General features: G+C 41.0%; 1 protein-coding gene across 1 annotated transcript in view; it reads right to left on the bottom strand.

Annotated features, from left to right (window-relative positions):
• The window catches only part of CAMK1D (calcium/calmodulin dependent protein kinase ID), a 269715-nt gene that overhangs the window by 33232 nt on the left and 216032 nt on the right, over positions 1-20451 (bottom strand). The gene's annotated exons all lie outside the window — the stretch shown is intronic.

Below are 20451 nucleotides of genomic sequence, written 5' to 3'. Positions count from 1 at the left end.
GCTCGTCTGAAAAAAAGGAGCTGAGAAAGTACATGGGTGGGGGGACGAACAGAAAATGGGGAAAAGAAGTCATTGGACACTTTCTTGCTGAAGTACAGTATGTACTTAAGCAACAAAACATTTTTAACAGAAACCAGAGCTTACTGTGACTTTTGCATGCAGTACTGACTTGAAATGTTTGAATAGTCATTTCTTCTTCTCAAGGAAACTTAGGAATGATTGGTCCCCAAGGAGTAAAGAAACCCTAACCCAAGAGTTTTCAGCTGTATCACCAAACTGTAACTCATAAGCAGGGCTTGAAAAATGCACTCGTCCACTCGTCTGTGATGAGTGAAAAATGCTGCTTGATGAGTCACAGCTCCCTGCCTGCCTGCCTCCTTCCCTTCCACCTGTCTCTCTCTCTCTAATCCTGCAGTACTCCCCTCCCCTTCCCATTGCAAAAGGAAAACTGTCCTCTTCTCGCAAGAAGAGAGTTCTAGTGGCACATAGAGATATAGCTCTGCAGGAGAATGTATAGTAGTCCCATGCTGGAGAATATGGAGATTCCCTGTCGCCAATTTCAACCAAACGAGGACACATCCTGAGGTGGGAGGGAACCGTGGCTCCTTAAGAGGCCAGGCTCTTTTGCCTTCAGTTTTATTTTTGCTGGAGACATTCAAAAGAAAGGCATTCAAAATACAAGCTTCATAACCCCTCAGGCATGCAGCTGCTACAGATGGCATACTAACATCTATGACAATATTTGAGACTTTCACATGGCCAGAAACGTCCTTGGAAAGTTTTGGTAAAAACGAAGTAATCTTACTTTTATCTCATTACAAAGACTTTTTGCAACACAAGGGCAAAGAAGACAAAATTCAGAAAGTCCTGGATGAATGGTATAAATTCAAAATATGTGCAAAAGGTCTGTCATCAGTGGATTTACTGGGAAAGGCAATGAACTACCATGGGGGTAGGTTTCTTGTTCTTCTGTAGCTTCTTAAAACTGCCTCTGTTTTACTAGTTTCTACAGTTAGCTGTGAAAGGGGTTTCAGCCAGATGAATCTGATCAAAAATAAATTAAGATCATGTTTAGAGACTGATACTTAGATGACCTTATGATGGTGAATCTAAATGGACCTTCACTACCACAGTTTAACCCTCCTAAAGCCATTGATAAATGGTACTTCAGTGCTAAAATTACCAGGCATGTACAAGGACACAAGTGCAACACTTCTGACAGCAGTTCATTTTCTACTAAGTAGACATAGGCGAATACCATGTATGTAATACAATTTATTTTGGGTTTGCACGCATTGTTCAATAGAAATGAAAGTGAACAAGTGCCTAGTTTAAATTTGTTAACATAATTTGCTAGGCTATAGTCCGGTCATGCTGAATGGTGAAATTTTTGACTGACTGGTGAGACATTCTAAAATTTTTCAAGCCCTGCTCATAAGGGAAGGCAGGACAATCTGACAGAGGTTTGCAGTCTAAATTCTAGGACTTCCTCTTCAGCTTCAACACATTACTGCAGCTTGCTAACATTTGTTAGCAGCTAAAGAATGCACTCTTACAGTATCTCTTATTAGAAACAGAGGTAAGAGCAGTATCCTAGGAGCTAAATCAGGCCAAAGTTTCAGCTAGCTTATACCAACATGTGTGTATACAAAGTGCTCTACTTGTTCTACTCAGGTGGACAGTATTATCTTAGAGGGAGGAACATCCTGAAGATAACACCATCCAATCCATATGTAGAAAAACACCCGCCTTCTTTCTGGATGAGGAATTGTAAGCGAGCGAGCGAGCGAGCGAGTGAGTAAGTAAGTAAGTAAGTAAGTAAGTAAGTAAGTAAGTAAGTAAGTAAGTAAGTAAGTAAGTAAGTAAGTAAGTAAGTAAGTAAGTAAATCTTCCCTTCCCAACTGAGCACTCAGAAAATAGCTGTTTTCAAGAGCAAACAGATACCATATGAGGTTATTCACTGTTGTTTGGTAAATCCAGATAGAAATTATTCACTTTCTAATACCATTACTTCTGCAGGTCAGAGGAATACCTAAAGCAAATGTTAACATTGTAAGAATTTTGATCCATACACTACCATCATCCACTCTGCTTTTTCACAGAAGTATCACCTTGCATAAATAAGAATCTATTCACTGCATCTTCTTGTAAAAACTGTATAATACCTTCGCAAATCTTGTATATAGTTAGTTGCCAGAACTGCAGCTAAAATCTAAGTTACTAAATGCAGCATATATATATATGCTAAATTTAGTGACTTAGATTTTAGCTGCAGTTCTGGCAACTAGTTATATACAAGTTAGGCATCCTTCAGTCTCAAAAGACTATGGTACCGTGCTCTGTATGGAGGACTTGGAGCAGCGTCTAGTGTGGCTGAGGAGGCCGATTCGAGAGTGACAGTCTCTTCCACACTGAAGTCAAATCCAATCTGTCCCCTGTCCATCTCCCTGGCTTTGCTGCTTTTCTGACTTCCTCTTTGCCTCAGCCTGCTGGGCAAGGGTCTCTTCAAATTGGGAGAGGCCGTGATGCAATGTCTGCCTCCAGGCTGAACGCTCAGATGTCAGGGCTTCCCATCTGTTGAGGTCCATTCCTAAGGCCTTCAGATCTCGCTTGCAGATATCCTTGTATCGCAGCTGTGGTCTCCCTCTGGGGCAGTTTCCCTGCACTAATTCTCCATACAGGAGATCCTTTGGAATCCGACCATCAGCCATTCTCACGACATGCCCAAGCCAACGTAGACGTCGCTGTTTCAGTAATGTGTTCATGCTGAAAATTCCAGCTCGTTCTAGGACTACTCTGTTTGGAACTATGTCCTGCCAGGTGATACCAAAAATCCGTCGGAGGCAACGCATATGGAAGGTGTTCAGCTTCCTCTCCTGCCATGCACAAATGATCCAGGACTCACTACAGTACAGGAGTGTGCTTAGGACACAGGCTCTATAGACCTGGATCTTCGTATGTGTTGTCAGCTTCTTATTGAGCCATACTCTCTTTGTGAGTCTAGAGAACATGGTAGCTGCTTTGCCAATGTGTTTGTCCAGCTCGACATCCAGAGACAGGGTGTCAGAGATGGTTGAGCCCAGGTACACAAAGTCATGAACAACCTCCAGTTCTTGTGTGGAGATGGTAATAGAAGGAGGTGAGTCCACACCCTGGCCCATGACTTGTGTTTTCTTCAGGCTGATTGTTAGTCCAAAGTCTTGGCAGGCCTTGCTGAATCGATTTATGAGTTGTTGGAGGTCTTCAGCAGAGTGGGCAACAATGGCTGCATCATCTGCGAAGAGGAAGTCCCGCATGCATTTCAGTTGGACTTTGGTCTTCGCTCTCAATACAAGATTTGCAGCAGTATTATACAGTTTTTACCAAATACTGCTGCACTGAAGAAAAATCCTAAACGTATTTACTTAGTGTCAACCAAAATGAAATAGCTCACATTTAGAAGAGGATAGCACATTTGTTATCCAGTAATGGAATTTCCTTAGAGCTGCATGCCTGAGCACTCAGGATTCCAGATTAGTCCATGTTTACCTCACAATGACCAATCACAAGACAAAGCAAGCTAATTTGGAAGAGCTGGTGGTAAGAAAAGCTCATGGACACAAATATCTTTAACCATTTAGAGGAGCTTCTAATTGGAAGTTAAGTATTCCTTCTAGTTTCAATGTTCAGTGGACTTGTTTCCCTTACCATTTCTCACAGCTTGGTATCATACTAAGGAAGAGGAAAACATTCCTCTCCAGATTTTCAGACAGGAGTTTTCTACAGTTCTATCTAGAGATGCCAGGGATTGAAACCTCTGGACCCCTTCATACAAATTGTGCCTTCTGCCACTGAACTACAGCCCTTTCCTTAGTCTAGACCAGTCAAGACACTGGATTAGGACTTCAGTAAAAGATAGGAAAACCACTAAAGAAAATATAGATGTGGCTGGTGAAACTACTAGTATAAAAACATCATTGAAAGTACTAATATAAAAACATCATTGGCCACCCCGAGTAGACGTTGTCTAGAGGGGCGGGGTAAAAAATTGAATAAATAAATAAATAAATTGATAAACTGCAACTAGGTCTTCCTTTTCTTCCTTTGTTCATGTCAAGAATTGCCACAGTCCAATTATTAATTTCCACCCAGTAACAAAAAACATCAATAACATTTGGGGTAGCTAACATCAAGCTTTCCATAGTATATGTTGAGGGGCACAGAGCACATTGGCATTTACTGACTTCTCAGATAGGTGAAAGTAATTCAGTATGACAGTATTCAGACTAGGAAGAAAATGCTTAACCGATCTTGTTTCCATAGAAGAGGGGTGACAATGACAGAAGAGGGTGCTAAATTGTGTCCTTCTCACAGCCTGAAAGTTTTTTTTTTAAATTACAACAACCAGAATCTCTCAGCTAACCAACCAATTCAGGAGGTTGTATTTAAAGACATATATTTTCCTAGCTCTGCTCCTTCCTCTCCATCCCAAACGTACATGACTGAAAAGCCAACAGATGGATGAGGGGAGGCCTGCCATTCACCTGCTAATAGATATGATCCATTTCTGATTGCCCGCTTCCTGGCATGATCCCCCACATTCACAATTTGAAATGTTACAGTATTAAAGAGGTTTTATTTTAAAGCTGTGAATCGTATTGCTAACCAGCATCTGTCAAATCAGAGGACAGCAAATAAAAATATGAAGTGCGGTGGGGTGGGGGATGATGGAAGGCCATAAAATTCCTGCCAAGGGGAAAAACAAACACAGAACTTTTGGAAACTTGGAAAAGAAATATTTCACAACCACTTTAGCTCACATTGATCACTAAGAAGTCTTGACAGCTCCAAAGCAGCATGCTGCCAAACGAAAGATTCTGGGACAAGACAAGAATCTAGTGCAGTGTGTCACCCTGATATACTACCTCTCCTGCAATGGGATCCAAGAGAGACAGCTGTCACTGCCCCTCAGTTGCCCCTGCAAACTGATTAATGAAATGCCGTGGTTGTCACAGACCGGTCTAGCTGCCTGCCATTCTGTATCAACGACATTAGAATAAAAGAGTGATAAGAATGAATGCTTATGGGCAACTCTGCTTTCCTGTATGTTTGCATGGAACTTTCAAGACAATCTGACAGTTAACACTATTATTGTTGTTGTCATGCTCCATCAAGTCACATCCCATGTATGGTGACCCTAACAGGGTTTCCAAGGTATGTAAGATATTGAAGGAGTGGTTTTATCCTAAATGGTTTGGGACCTCAATATGTGGCAGATCGTCTTCTCCCACCCAGATCTACCCGAATCACCCGACATAGCCAGCAGGGACGGCTGAGGGGTCTGACGCCGAGAGAGGCCCGGAAGGAAAAAACAAGAAACCGGGCCTTCTCAGCTGGCACCCTCGCTGGGCATTTTCAAAAGCCAGTTGAAAACTTGGCTATTCAAGCAGGCCTTCCCTTCAGTCAACTAAGTGACTCTTATTTCTTATTTTTTTCTTTTGATCTATGCCATCTTGGAACTGTTTACTTTAAATTAATTAATTGTTAAAATTGTAAACTTATGAATTATTTTTTTGTATTGCTTTGTTTTTATCTATGTAAAACTGTGTATATTTTAAATTGTTTTTCTTGTATATGTTGTGAGCCGCCCAGAGTAGACTATGTCTAGATGGACGGCATATAAATGCAATTAAATAAATAAATAAATAAATAAATAAATAAATAAATAAATAAATAAATAAATAAATAAATAAACAAACAAACAAACAAACAAACAAACAAACAAACAAATAAATAAATATCAGCTTCCCCGCTGGTGGTTTTCCATGGCCAAGCAGGATTTTGAACCCCGGTTTCCTCAGTCCTGGTCCATCATCTTATCTACTGTACCACTCTGGCTCTCGTTATTACTACTACTGCTACTTCATATAATTCTAGGTATATACATGGTGCTTCACAAAATATGAGAGAAGCAGATCCTTGTCTTGCACAGTACGTGATGGGATCACTGCCAGTGCCCTGGATAGGCCATTGCTCCTGTGCCTTTAGCAGGCAAGGGGGAGGGAGAACAGGTTCCTGTGGGGGAGCAGCTGATGAAGACCCCCTGTGAGGAGAGAGGGCAAGGTGGGCACTGGGATAAAGGAAGAAGATTCTTCAGAGAAACAGAGGGAAAGATTGAGACTTTGGAGGAAGAGAAGACATGGGGAGAGGCCATGAAGGTTTGGGATCCTCAATTTTGTGTCTCAGTTGAGGTGGAGAGTGAGTGAGAAGAAGGACCCAGGCTAAAGTCCCCAAGCCCCACCTGTTCAGTAGAGGAAGAGGCCGCAGACAAGGTATCCTGGGCTCAGGACTCTAGAAGCCAACATGAGCAGCAATGTTCACTCCAAACCAATTGCAACGCTGAAGATGAAAGCACCAGTGCAAGAAGGAGTGGAGGCTCCAGGAGGAGCATAGGCTCCAATATCCCCCAGCTGGCTCTTCTGGCTGTCCTTGAAAAGTCTTCAACCAGGGCTGGGAGTCATCCTCCCCTCCTGCTTTCAGAGACCAGGATTCTCAGGACATCCTATGGCTTTAACAGTGAAGCTTTCAAAGGACATGGGGTATTTTTTTTGTACTTCAGGAAACTAAACTCTCCAGAAAGCTCCCAGAGGGAATTAAGGGCAGTGTTCCTATTTCTGTCAATTCCTTTGTTGCAAGCAAGCATGTTCTTGGTCGCTCTCACAACCTAGAGCCTAGGTAATTATTGCCAGGAGACCTAGCAGTGCCACATCACCAGAAGTGGGTCCAGTGGCGCTCACACAGGATACAACCTGGAGTCAAGATATTCAACAGTGGAAAAAGAGGAAAATCAGGCAAACTGGAAAGTAATATATAAAGATTTCACTTATTTATTATGTGTATTATGTATTAGATGTACTACCTTGTTTCATAGTTTAAAATGAGATACTCCTTTAACAATCAATTACATTGCTTCTAAACATTCCATTTCTATTTCTAAGCAGTGAAGAAATGCAACATGTGTAGTAAATATACTATTATCTCCACAGGTTATTAAATGGGCTGTAATACATAGGTTTTGGGCTTGTTTGTTAATAATTGCTTTGCTTGAATGGATGAAATTTACAATAGCTGCTATTTTGTTCCACATCTTTCATTTGCAAATGCTTAGCATTGGATTTTAAAGCCCCATGACTCCAATCCTTTCTAATGTAAAACAGCTATTGAATTTCAAAGCAAAAGGTTGGCTTATAGACTGAATATTCATAATAGTTGCCCTGTCAGCAATTATAGTTTTAAGTGCTAGAAGGAAACGCATTAAGCATAACAGACTTTTAAACTACATTTTCCAGGTTCAAGTGGGTCCAGGTGAGGTTTCCCCTTAATTCATGGCAAGGTGAATTAATTCATGGCAATGACCTTCTGTCTTTAGATTCTTAAAATATATTGGACAGATAAGCATTTCAAAACAACACAAACAAAACTCTGGGAGTGCAAGGCTTTGTTCTCTTCAAAAAGAGCTCATTTTACATTACAGTTACTAAGGGATATTTCATGTTCTGTTGACACTGGGCTAGCCCACCCATTCCAAAAGCCTATCTATAAGCAGCTCCGTTGGTATCTAGAATTTCAATTAAATAGCTAGCACTTTTCGTTTATATATGCGTGTTTGGTTTCAAAATGGATTTTCCCTCTGACATGTGGCACGTTTGTTGTCTCACAAGAATAGTAATGACCATGGAAATTCTATTCAATTTTCTAGAAAACATCAAAGTAATGGGAGCTAGAAGAATTGCTAGGCTTGCCATTGAAAATAGTGAAAAGACAAACAACAACAAACAGGCATATAAAACTACCATATTTTACTGTGTATACAACCCCCCAATGTATAAAACACCCCCCCCCCCCAATTTTGACCCTTGATGGAGGTGGAGGAGCAGATAATGTGAAACTGCTCCTCCACCTCCATCTCCTGCTGTCTCCGCTGCCTGCCTGATTACCTCCTCCAGTGCGACTGCCGGGGCTCACCTCCAGCTCACGTCACTGCCTTGTCCCCTGCCCTAAGGAGATCGTGGGAGGAGGTGATCTGGCGGTGGCAGCAGGAAAAGGTGCCCCAAAACACGCAAGTGCTTGTTTGCCTCCATCTCCTCCTGCCTCCACCACCTGAGGGGACAAGGCGGCGACGTGAGCTGAGCCTGTCAGTCCCAGTGGAGGTGGTGATCGGGCAGGCGGGGAAGGTAGCAGCAAGAGGTGCCGGAGCGTGTGTGAATGCTCCATCACCTCCGCCTCCTTCTGCTGCTGCCTCGGGGCAGAGGAGACAAGCCCTGAGCTCTGGAAGAGGCAATTGGGCAGCGGCAACAAGAGGCACACACGCGCGAGACTGCTTTCTTCCGTGTCTAAAACAACACTCTAGTACAGTTAAAATTTATACAGCCTTTTTAAACAAACCTGAAAGGAGAAGCAAAACTCTCTTTCCTCATGCACCACTGGATCTAATCTAGCAAGGCACAATTGTGACGCATATGCAGAATAATATCCAAATGAGATAGGGTGGGGATTGAAATGAATTTTCCTTTAATGATATCTTGCAAGGTTGCATTATCTAAGTCATCAGTAAATTTTTAACTGCTTTTGTTCTATATAGTAAGCTAAGTACAGATCAAACTCTCATCCATTTAGGCTAATAAAGATATATGGGTCCCAAAATAATGCTGGCATTTTGGAGGTATGACTAGTACACTTGTAACTTGGTGCCTAGCTGTGCCAGTACTAGAACTGAGGGAAGGAGAAAATTAGATAGATCACATATTTGAAGAGACCAAAACTGGGAAATAGCTTTGTGAAATTCAAGGTGTGATCAGATGGGCACTTATCTCACTTTTTGGTCCACTGTGGGGAGGGGCTTCTTCTACTGCCGATTGGGTAAAGTAACTGGCAAAGAGAACCAGCCTGTCCTCACAGTTCCTACCTGCACTTTTCTGGGTCCCTGTAAGGGGATGATTGGCTTTTTGTACATATTTCTGTTTTTGTACACCATCTCCATTTCGATTCACTTTCAGCAAATCAAAGAAGAGCTGGTTTGTTGTTGTTTATATTCCACAGTAAATAAGTAAACATTTGCATATTCAGACCAATTCCTTTCTTGACCAAAATGGTAGCTTTAACGCTGCCCAGAAACATGATGGAATAAAAGGAACAGAAATGTGTATAGCCAGCTATTGCTTATTACAGCATGTGAACTTTAACTGGATGCTCAGCTGGATTTTGTCTACTCAGGAAACTAGTGAAATTGCCTGTTGGAATGAAAGGCCAATTGCTCTGGAATAAGATAATTAAACATATATTTATCAAAGGCTCAGTAATATCCTACTGAAATAAAAAGCCACTGTATTCCATTTCAAGGAGAGTTGGATAAAATCCTAGAATAAGACAGCTAACCATTGGCATTCATTAATTTGGCATTCAAATTAATGAATGCCAACAGTAAATGCTCACAAACACTAATAAAGCTATAAAGTGGGAGATTTGGATGTGATGCGGTATACATACTATACAATACTACCCAGAATTGTTTAGATAACAGTTTTTGATATTACATTTATTGTGAAAAATGGAGAACCCTACAAAATAGATTATTGTGACTTTGTCAGTTCAAGCAATTAATATTGCCGGCATGGCCATTTTGAAAGAATAAAATATTGAGAATCACCATCTGGAACACATCTGGGTAACGGAGCAATTCCCTGGAGTTGTCTTCAGTCTGTTTTAACAATGGAAGTTGCATTATAAGGTAACACTACACTTTGATTCACACACCACATGCCACTTTAATGTACAGTGGTGCCCCGCATAGCGAGGTTAATCCGTTCCGGATTAACCTTCGCTATGTGAAATCTTCGCTAAGCGGGAAGTAAAAAGCCATTGGAACGCATTAAACTTCATTTAATGTGTTCCAAATCGGCCCTAAACTTCCCACTTACAGAAGTTTCCTGGCCCCGGGCAGCCATTTTCGTGCCCTCGGCAAGCGAGGGGAGGGCGCGAAAACGCCGCGCGGGGCCATTTCGGGTCGTCCGCGGCCGTTTTGAAGCCGCAAAACAGCTGTTTTGCGGCTTCAAAACGGACCCGAAATGGCCCCGCACCGCGTTTTCGCGCCCTCCCCTCGCTTGCCGAGGGCGCGAAAACACTGTGCGGGGCCATTTTGGGTCATCCGGCGCCCATTTTGGAGCCGCCGAACGTGGCTCCAAAATGGCCGCCGGACTCCCCAATCGTCGCAATGCGAGTGCGGCAATTGGGTGCTCCGTATAGCGATCCCGAAAAAGGGGATCGCTATATGGATTCGTTGTTATACGGTGCGCTCGCTAAGCGAGGCACCACTGTAGTTGTGTTTGGCTCCTCTCTTTCCTAAGACAAGGGTCCCCAACCTTTTTCATCCCGTGGATCGGCTGGGGAAGGTGGGGCACCCCCTGCGCTTTTGCACATGCATGAACGAACGCATGCACAAACAGCGGTGCGGCACTTGCGTGCATGTACAAACGGCAGTGTGGCACTTGTGTGGGCGCAAACGACATGGCGCTTGCATGTGCATGCACAAATCAGCTGTGTGGGGTGAGTGCGTGCGGGGGTGGGAGGTCTGTATCCGCAGCCCGGTCCGACTCAGCCCGGCACCTGGCCACAGACCGGGGGTTGGGGACCTCTGCCCTAAGACACAGAAGATTCTGGGGTAGATGCTACAGAAAGAAAACAATTGGCTGGAGGTAGATTTGAATTTACTGCCGGATCCTATTTCTTGCTCTTACAACATTTTAGATCCAGCATGAATATGTAGCCAGGCCCATGAGGGAAGCCTGTGTTTACCGTTCAGTGACTAATTATGTATATGCTGATGAAGTCCCAGTATCCCATGATCCATCTCTTCCTGTCCCTCTATCAACACCCATCTCTGTTGCTATACATAGAAACTCTTATTGCAACCATCTGTCCACCAGGAAGAAGGTCCTTTGTATTCCAGTGGAGTAGTCTGCCCATGAATGTGTATGTGTCTATGCGGGAAATGGAACACCCTCTGCAAAACACATTTTTATTATCTCTTGGAACCAATGGAAGAATTTTCTTTTTTAAAAAAACAACAATAAACAAAAGAAATACGGATGCTTGTCCTTACGCTTTCTGACTCTCTATTGTTTTCTCTGTAATGAGGAACTGAGGTCTAGGATTTTAGGCTCATTTTCCTGAAACAAAGCTGGGGAAATGCAAGATGTGTCGCTGGGAAGATTAATGTACTTCAACAGCTAGATGTTTCAGAACTTGAGAGAACACTGCTTTCTAGATGCAGGATTACCAGAACATCTCCTTTTGGCCTGTATTGGCAGGATTATTGATTTAAATGCTTGAATAACAGCTGCAAAAATATGCTCCTCATGCTGCTCTAACCGATACTGCAAAAATGAAAAGGATGTGAATAACCAATAACTGATTTTCATATGGAACAACTGTGAAATCTATTTAGTTCTGATACTCCAAAGAAATTTAGTGGTTCAGAATTTTTTAATTCTAAGCAGATATGTTTGCACTTCTACTGGTGGATCTTGGGCTTCTAGTAGGCAAAATAGGTAGATATGCAAGTCATATTTCCTTGTGAGAAGAACACAACTGAGCTTTAAGAGATTTTATGATTTCTCTCAATCCCTTTTACAAATATGAATGTTATGAGGGCACATAGCAAGTAAGCAATATATTGCATAATGTGTTTTCAGTTCCTCTAAGATAGGGTGGCCAATTTTTGGAGGTTTAAGGGCATTTTTTAAATTCTCTGGGGCACATTTGTGGATGTGCCAGCCCCTAACATGAACAATAATGTTTAAAGATTAAATGCTAAAACACACAGAAAAAAAGAATATGGTTGGAAGTCCAGACTGGGTTTCATTTTTGTGGGGTTTGAAGGTTTTGTGTGGTTTTTTGAAGGGTTTAGGTCTTGCTCCTCAAGCTTCCAGGAAGAGAAAATTATTACCCCCCCCCCCAGATTTTTCAGTTCACAGGGGGCATCATGGAGACCATTACTTCAAAAGGTCGCACTTGGCCCAGGTCCCTCTCTTGCCCATTATTATGGCTCCAACCTGCAATATTTTTGTCCTACTTTAACCTCCTGGCATTGTTCAAACATATTCAACTAGTTCTATAACATCAGAAGGGAGCAATATAATGATAGAAAATATAGCCCCTTCTTCATATAACATGCTGTGATAATACACTTGTCACTGCACTCTGGGGAAACCCAGGCAACAGATGAATCTGAAGAGGAAACCAAAGAGATTACAGGACTGCTCTGTCTGTGGACACTGAAGCATCCTCGTTTTGGGAATGCGTATGAACTTGTGCTTGGCTGAATCAAGTTCCTGTTCACACTATCCCTGGCAGAGAATTGTCCCCTGGGTAAACACAGTCCAGCATCAGGAATGCAGCAAAAACAAGGTTATTTGCTTAGGTCAGAATTCTACAATCCTTGTCACTTTTTCAAGGGAAAGAATGACAGTAATCGGATGGCTGCTGTATGCCCTGATTACACCTAGCCCAATGTCCAGGAGGCATGGACTCATTGTGCATACAGGAGTTGTAACTGACAACACTGTCAAATGGATAGCAGTAATGAAAGCTGCCAGTGAGCCATAATTTCCAAGGAGAATCCAGTTGCAATAGAGGCAGAGGTCTAAGGGCATAGCAAAAACAATTCAAATTAATGGGGTGGGGGTCCTCCAAGAACATTCTTCTGTCAAACTTATTTATTTGCTTAAGAAATATAGTGACAGTCACACAGTTCAAGAACTCCTACAGTGGCATGTAATAAAGTAAGGATCAAATCACCTACAGGAAAAACACACACACACACACACACACACACACACACACACACACACACACACACACACACTGATGACAATGCAAAAACTCAACAGAGTTAACAGCTTTTAAACAACAATAAAATAGTAACAGTAACACAAACAGGACTAGCTACTTTACTGGCACCAAAAAGTGCCAGTATTTGAGATTTGGCACTAAGTGACTTTCCTTCAAAACGGTCAGCTTAGTCCTAGCAAACATGCTAATATAGAAATACTAATAATAAATAACAAACCTTGAACCTTGGATTTCTTATTTTTCCAATTCTCCTGAGACAATTCTTTCTATTTTCATGAGCGATGAATGTAATGCCCTGACTGCTGCTGTTGCAGCAATTCTGAAATTGTCCCCTGCTTCTCGCTCCTAATTTGTGAAATCTGTGTAATTTTACTTTTCCTATTTTGCTTGTGTTGTTGTAACTTGTAAATGCCATTAAAGGTTTCAGAACAGAATAACAAAAATAAATATTTGCCACATTCTGGAACTGTAATTTTTACAGCTTTACTGTTGCTTTCCATTGATTCAAAATATCTCTGTATAATATACTGAGATAACTATTTAATAGTAGCACTGAATAATAATTAGAGGAGGTTGAAGTGTTATTTATTTTCTGTGTAGAGGAATAGGTTATTTTGCTTGACTAAATAGAGAGTAATAACTTAATGGTGTGTGTATGTGTGTGATGATTATGCATACTCTGATCTTTAATTTAAATATTTGATATAAATCAGGGATACTGCCAAAGAGCTGCTACTTCTACAACTTGAGTTCTGTACATGGTAACCCGCAACAGGATATCACCCTCTATTGTTTTTTGACTACCCAAAGGCCAAATCTAGTTCACACTCTACCAGCACAAAATAATCTGTCTTATGGCTGGGTTTTGTAGATGGAAAATGAATGATGGTTTTTGCTGTGCTTAATTTCAGTACAATTATTTGAATATATTCTGTTGTATACTGAGCCTCATATACACTACAGGTAATATGCATGTAAACTAACTTGCTTTGGGGAAAGGGAAGTAAAATTATGCATCTGGGAACACTAGGAAACTGTTGATAATAAGGGTGGCCCTGTGAGTTGGAATAGCCACCTAATGTACAAAAGAGTGGGGAAAATCTAGGAGTATTCCATCAGGTATAATAGTGCAGCAGAATTTGTGAAGGGTATAATCACACAGAATAACAGAGTCATTTTAGTGTGCTTGTCTCATGTTGCCTGGGCAACAAGCCAAAGAGAGAAGAGAGTAATGCAGAAAAGGATCTCGCATTCATCAGTAATAATAACGAACACAAAACACATTTCAGACACAAAATAATGTAAGATGTGTTAACACGGAGTACAATGGGGCTTACTCCAAGATACTGTACACAGGATTGTGGCCATAAACCTGAAAATCAACATAGATGTGTGACATTGGCTTTTCCCTCATGAATTTTTCCATAATGGTCCCAATCAGGGGCTCCTTCCATGCTGTTCTTTTTGTTAGTGGTACCTCATATCTTTCAGTTCACCCAGGATTTTTAAATAACTCATTTGTTCTGGGTCTCTGTTTTTCATTTCATTTCATTTTTTGGGGTTTCTGTGAGTCTTGTTTCTTGTTATATCTTATATGGCTGATGATTTTGCTGAGATGGCCTTTACAATCTGTTTCTTTTCTTTCCTTGCAAAGAGAGAGCAAGCTGCCCAAGATGGCTTTATGTTCCAGGATGGTATAAAAATGTTACAAATAGTGTCCAGAAAACCATTAACTTCCAGTTTTATTTTATTGATGGACTGATTCAATTTTGGAGGATTCACTGAAGCCACCAGTGAGTCTTGGGGCAGGTATCTGGACCTCAGACTTTGTCCACCCTTACTTTAAAAGTAAGCACTACCACTTTGAATTGAGCCTGGAAAAAGCATGGAATCAAGTTACAGTATTTTTCTGTTTATAAGACAGAAGATGTTGTCTTATACATAAGATGTACAAGACAACCCCTGCCTTTTTGTGTTCATAAATGGAAGCTCCGGTCGCAAGTCGAAGCAAAATTTTGTGGCCGGAGCTGGTCGTAAGTCGAAATGGTCATAAGTAGGGGTGTTCGTAAGTCGAGGCACCACTGTATATCTATTTTTAAAAACAGTTGCCTTCTTATATTAATTACAGCATTAGAAAGTATGATATTTTTTATGAAAAATAGAAATCAAAAACTCTGATCATCGGTCACTTTTCAATCAAAAGAAAGAAAGAAAGAAAGAAAGAAAGAAAGAAAGAAAGAAAGAAAGAAAGAAAGAAAGAAAGAAAGAAAGAAAGAAAGAAAGAAAGAAAGAAAGAAAGAAAGAAAGAAAGAAAAAGAAAGGCTTTTTAGAGACATACACCTTTCTGATTAATGATGAAAATTTAATTAAAAGAGGTAAGCAGGCAATATGAAGAATTTTTAAAATGAGCTTTTTTAGCATTCAAACAACTCAGGTTGAATATCCAAGTCCAATCTAATATAGGTAGTCTATTTTTTCAGCAAGTAAGAAAACAAATATAAGTATCATTTATGGAAGATGATGAGTACTTCATCATGTATCTTCCCCTTATTTCAATATTACAAAGGAAAATAGTCAAGTGATCTGTGCATGGCTCCATGTGTTCACACATTTCAAATGATGAATGATTCCTAGAACTCACCCAATGCTACAGTCATGGTCAAAAGTATTGTCACCCTTGCAATTCTGTGAGAAAATGCAAACCTTCTCTCAGAAAAATGTTGCAGTTCCAAATTTTTTGGTACTCACATGTTCATTTCTTTGGTTTGCATTGGAACAATACCAAAAAACAAACAAACAAACAGAGAAGAAAATGACCAGATAGGCGGGGTATAAATAAATAAATAAATAATAAAAGTCATATCTGATACAATCCCACAAAGAAACCAAAATGCTCTGGCAAAAATTATTGGCACCCTGTCTAAATTATAATTGCTTTTCAAGCATGTAGTGCTCCTTTAATTTGTATTTAGACACACCTGTTTCAAGCAAGAGGTGTGGGCAACATAGTAATCACACTTGCAACCAGTTAAGATGGAGAAAAGTTGACTCAACCTTTGTGTTGTGTGTGACACGGAGCATGGAGAAAAGAATGAAGTGCGAAGAGTTGTCTGTGGATCTGAGAGAAAAAAATTGTGGAAAAACATCAACAATCTCAAGAATACAAGTCCATCTCCAGAGATCTTAATGTTCCTGTGTCCACTGTGTGCAGTATCATCAAAAGGTTTACAGCTCATGGCACTGTAGCTAACCTCCCTGGAGGTCGACGGAAGAGCAAGATTACTGAAAAATTACAACAAAGGGTTGTTTGAATGGTGGATACAGAACCCAGATTAACTTCCAAACAAATTCAAGCTGATCTGCAGACACAGGGTACAACAGTGTCAACTGGCACTATCCATCACCATCTGAATGAAAAGGGTAGGAGACCCAGGAGGACACCACTGCTGACACAAAGGCATAAAAAGCAAGACTGGAGGATGCCAGAATTTATGTGACAAAACCACAATCCTTCTGGGAGTACGTACTGTGGACAGATGAGACAAAAGTAGAGCTTTTTGGTCAAGGACATCATGGCACTGTTTACAGAAAAAGAAATGAGGCATTCCAAGAAAAGAACAGAGTCAGAAAGCTGCGTCTCCACCAGAGGTCATGGGTCTTCCAGCAGGACAATGATCCAAAAAACACTTCAAAAAGAACTCAGAAATGGTTACAAACAAAGTGCTGGAGAGTTCTGAAATGGCCAGCAATGAGTCCAGATCTGAATCCCATAGAACAGTGGTCCCCAACCTTGGGCCTCCAGATGTTCTTGGACTTCAGCTCCCAGAAATCCTGGCCAGCAGAGGTGGTGGTGAAGGCTTCTGGGAGTTGTAGTCTAAGAACATCTGGAGGCCCAAGGTTGGGGACCACTGCCATAGAACACCTGTGGGGAGATCTCAAAACAGCAATTCAGAGAAGGCGTCTTTCAAATCTGAAGGCTCTGGGCCAGGTTGCAAAAGAAGAGTGGTCCAAAATTCCAGTAGAGAGGCATAAGAAACTCATCCATGGTTACAGGAAGCAACTGATTTCAGTTTTTTCCAAAGGGGGTGCTACCAAATATTAAGTTAAGGTGCCAATAATTTTGGCCAGTGCATTTTAGGGTTTCTGTGTGGGATTGTATCAGATCTGACTTTTCTTCTCCATTTGTTTTGTGTTGTTCCAATGCAAACCAAAGAAATGAACATGTGAGCACCAAAACATTTGGAACTGCAACAATTTTCTAAGAGAAGGGTTGCATTTTCTCACAGAATTGTAAGGGTGCCAATATTTTTGGCCATGACTGTATATATTTCCATATGTATATTTGTTTCAGTACAGATCTAAGTCATTTTGCTATCCCCAGAAGTTGCATAACATGATTGTAGAAGCTACTCCATGCTGTATTACTAGCGGATGCTGATGTGTAGCTGACAAGCTGCACCTAACATGTTCCGCGACGGTGCAACAGATCCTGGGATACACTTCTGAGGACATGCAGTACAATCTTGGTGTCAAACAGTCAAATGACTAGTCCTCTTAAACTTACTGCAATCTGAAGTCATGCTTGAGTTGGTTGTGTAGTTCCTTGGTCCTTTTGTATATAGTGGGTCAGACATGATGTGTGTTTAGAAAATGTATGGTAACCGAAGGGACATCCACATTGCAATATAGTTTTACCCTTGAGAAGGTGTTCTGTTCTACTACTATAAAATGTGTATTCTGAAGAATGGCTGTTACATGACTGCTACAGCCACAAATTAAGGAAGAAATTTTCTTCCTGCATGCGTACTCTTCCTTTCTTATGGTTATGACCAAGGACTCCATGCTCTGCCTGCCGTTAATGTGGTTTTACTGTTATTATTATTCTCATTGCTTCCATGCTATTCTGCTTATGCATTAAGATTTTTGCCACATGATTCTTTCCAATATCATATTTGTTTGCTTTTTACATTTACTGTATGCTTTGCCTTTTCACTGGAGAGAAGTGCTCAAGACACTGACAGTCTTCATAGAAGAATGTAAAATCCACTTTTAACAATAAAATAATAATATCAAGAAAAAGCACCACCATAAAAACTGTTAAAATCAACTATGTATTAAAACCACTGAAATCTGTGGAGTTAAAAAAATAGAGCAGGGTAGATTAAGCATCATGTGCCTGTTTAAAAATATGTATTTTTATACCCTTCTTATAATCAGTCACGGTGGAAACAGATCACAGTTATGAAGGCAGTGCATTCCAGACTCTGGAAGCCACACAGGAAATAGCCCTTTGCCACATGCCTGTTACGTAGGCCTCTGAAACTGTTGGTATTTTTAAAAAGGCCTCTCCCAAAAATCTGACCATTTAGACAGGCTGGTGAGACAACTCCCTTAGATAGCCAAGCCCTGAGCCATTTGGGGCTTTAAAAGTTAAAACCAATACCTTCAAGTGAACCTGACAAGCAGTTGGCAACCAGTGCAGGTCTTTCAGTATCGGGGTTTTATTAACATGATACTGTGCCTCAGTTAACAGCCTAGCTGCCACATACTACACCAATTGAGAATCCCGGACCTTCTTCAATGTCAGTTCCAACACAGATTTCATTGTGGTAATCAAGATATGATGTAACTAAGGCACGAATGACTGCTGGTATGTCAGATCAACACATCTCTTTAGTCCTCACTAAACTGTGAAATTAAGCCACCTGTTTACTCCTCCTCAGTTTCCTATCTCTCTCTCTCTCTCTCTCTCTCCTGCAGAAGTGAGTACAGTGGTGCCTCGCTAGACAGTTACCCCGCATGACAGGTTTTTTTTTTTTTTTTGCTAGACATTGACTTTTTGTGATCGCTGTAGCGATTTGCAAAACAGTGATTCCTATGAGGGAATTTCGCTGGACAATGTTTGGTCCCTGTTTTGCAAACTGATTTTCGCTAGACACCGATTTTGACAGCTCCCTCCGTGCTTGCAAAACGGGTGTTTTCGGGACCTAGGCTTCGCAAGACAGCTATTTAAACAGCTGATCGGCGGTTCGCAAAGTGGCTTTCCTATGGCCGATCTTCACTAGACAACGACGATACTTCCCCATTGGAACGCATTAAACAGGGTTCAATGCATTCCAATGGGGAAATGCTTTTCGCTAGACGATGATTTCGCTAAACAGCGATTTCAGTGGAATGGATTATCATCATCTAGCAAGACACCACTGTACAGTGTAGCCCTCCCAATGTTTCTGGGCCACAACTGTCATATGTTGGTTAGAGCTGATGGAAGCTCATCCCTGCTCTATTTATGATTCCCTTCCATTGAGTTTTAAACTGCAAACTTTTTAGGGCAGGGTACTGTCTTCTCACCACTATTTTGCACACTGACACTATTATATAAACAAATCAACAACAATAGTAAGACCTACCCACCTGGACTTTTTTTTTAAAAGAAAACTGGTACTGACTCTACTCTCAGTTCTCTGTTCTGTAGCTTTTCTGGGCTTCTCCTGCTGCCATCCAAGAATGTACTGTAACAATTCTTCAACTTTTAGCTTAGCCCTCTGTTTAAAAAAAAGGCTGCCCATCCCTGTTTTAGACAAAAGCAGTGAATTCAAAGACAAATGGCCTTTTAAGATGAATTTACTACAGTAGAGAAAGCCTAACTGGAAACCTCAACATAAATGCATCTCATATATCATAGCTGCTATCACTCCCCTTAGAGTTAGATGGTAAAAACAAAGAAAGAGAGAACCTGACCCTTTATAATTAATTAAAAATGTGACATAAGATATATGGACTGTATATATTTGCCTTCCAACCAAATGGCTTCCTGCCAATAGCACAAATAAACAGGATACAATTTACTTTTTTTCCAACCAGAAGCAAATGCTAGCCGCAAGCAAACCTGTCTCCTAATTATGATACTTCAGAATTCTGTCCCTTTGAATAAAGGACAGAAAGTTTAGACATAAGAGGAATCAAGTCTCAAATCCATCTCAAGCTTATATCTTCTCTGCCTGAAAGCTAAACTAGATGATACATTAGATCTGTGTATAAAATTAATGTGTTGGCTTTGAAAAAAAGCAGTTGTTAAGGAGAGGGTTTAGGATAAGGATCAACACCAGAACATGTGTGAAAGTATTTTTATTTTTTAAAACTTTCCCCACTGTCCTTTGAAGCCATCAAAAACTGCCCTATAGACACTGCCTTGATGTATGCACGTTTTGCCGAACCAGGCCAGCTGTAACTAATCAGCCATGAATTAAATACTTAATTTCCCAACTCACCATTTCTTTTTCCTGTCCTGGATAATAAAAACCTTTTCTAGTGAACTAAGATGGGCATGTTGGACTACATGTGAGCTGCTGAGTTGCCATTACCCCCAGAGCCCAGACAGGGGTTAGGGACTCAGTCCATCATTTTGGAATGAAATGCTCCCTTTGCTTGGATCACAGGCTCCTATTGTCATTAGCACTTGTTCAAGCTCAAGACTAGAGATGGGGGTATTCGTATTCGAATATCCCTGCGCAGGTGCCAATTACGAGGGTCCATGTCTGGCCCCATGGCTAGCCACTCCTG

The sequence above is a fragment of the Pogona vitticeps genome, chromosome 5, assembly GCF_051106095.1.
Source record: "Pogona vitticeps strain Pit_001003342236 chromosome 5, PviZW2.1, whole genome shotgun sequence".
NCBI classification, from domain to species: Eukaryota; Metazoa; Chordata; class Lepidosauria; order Squamata; family Agamidae; genus Pogona; species Pogona vitticeps.
This window is presented reverse-complemented; position numbering and strand designations above follow the sequence as displayed.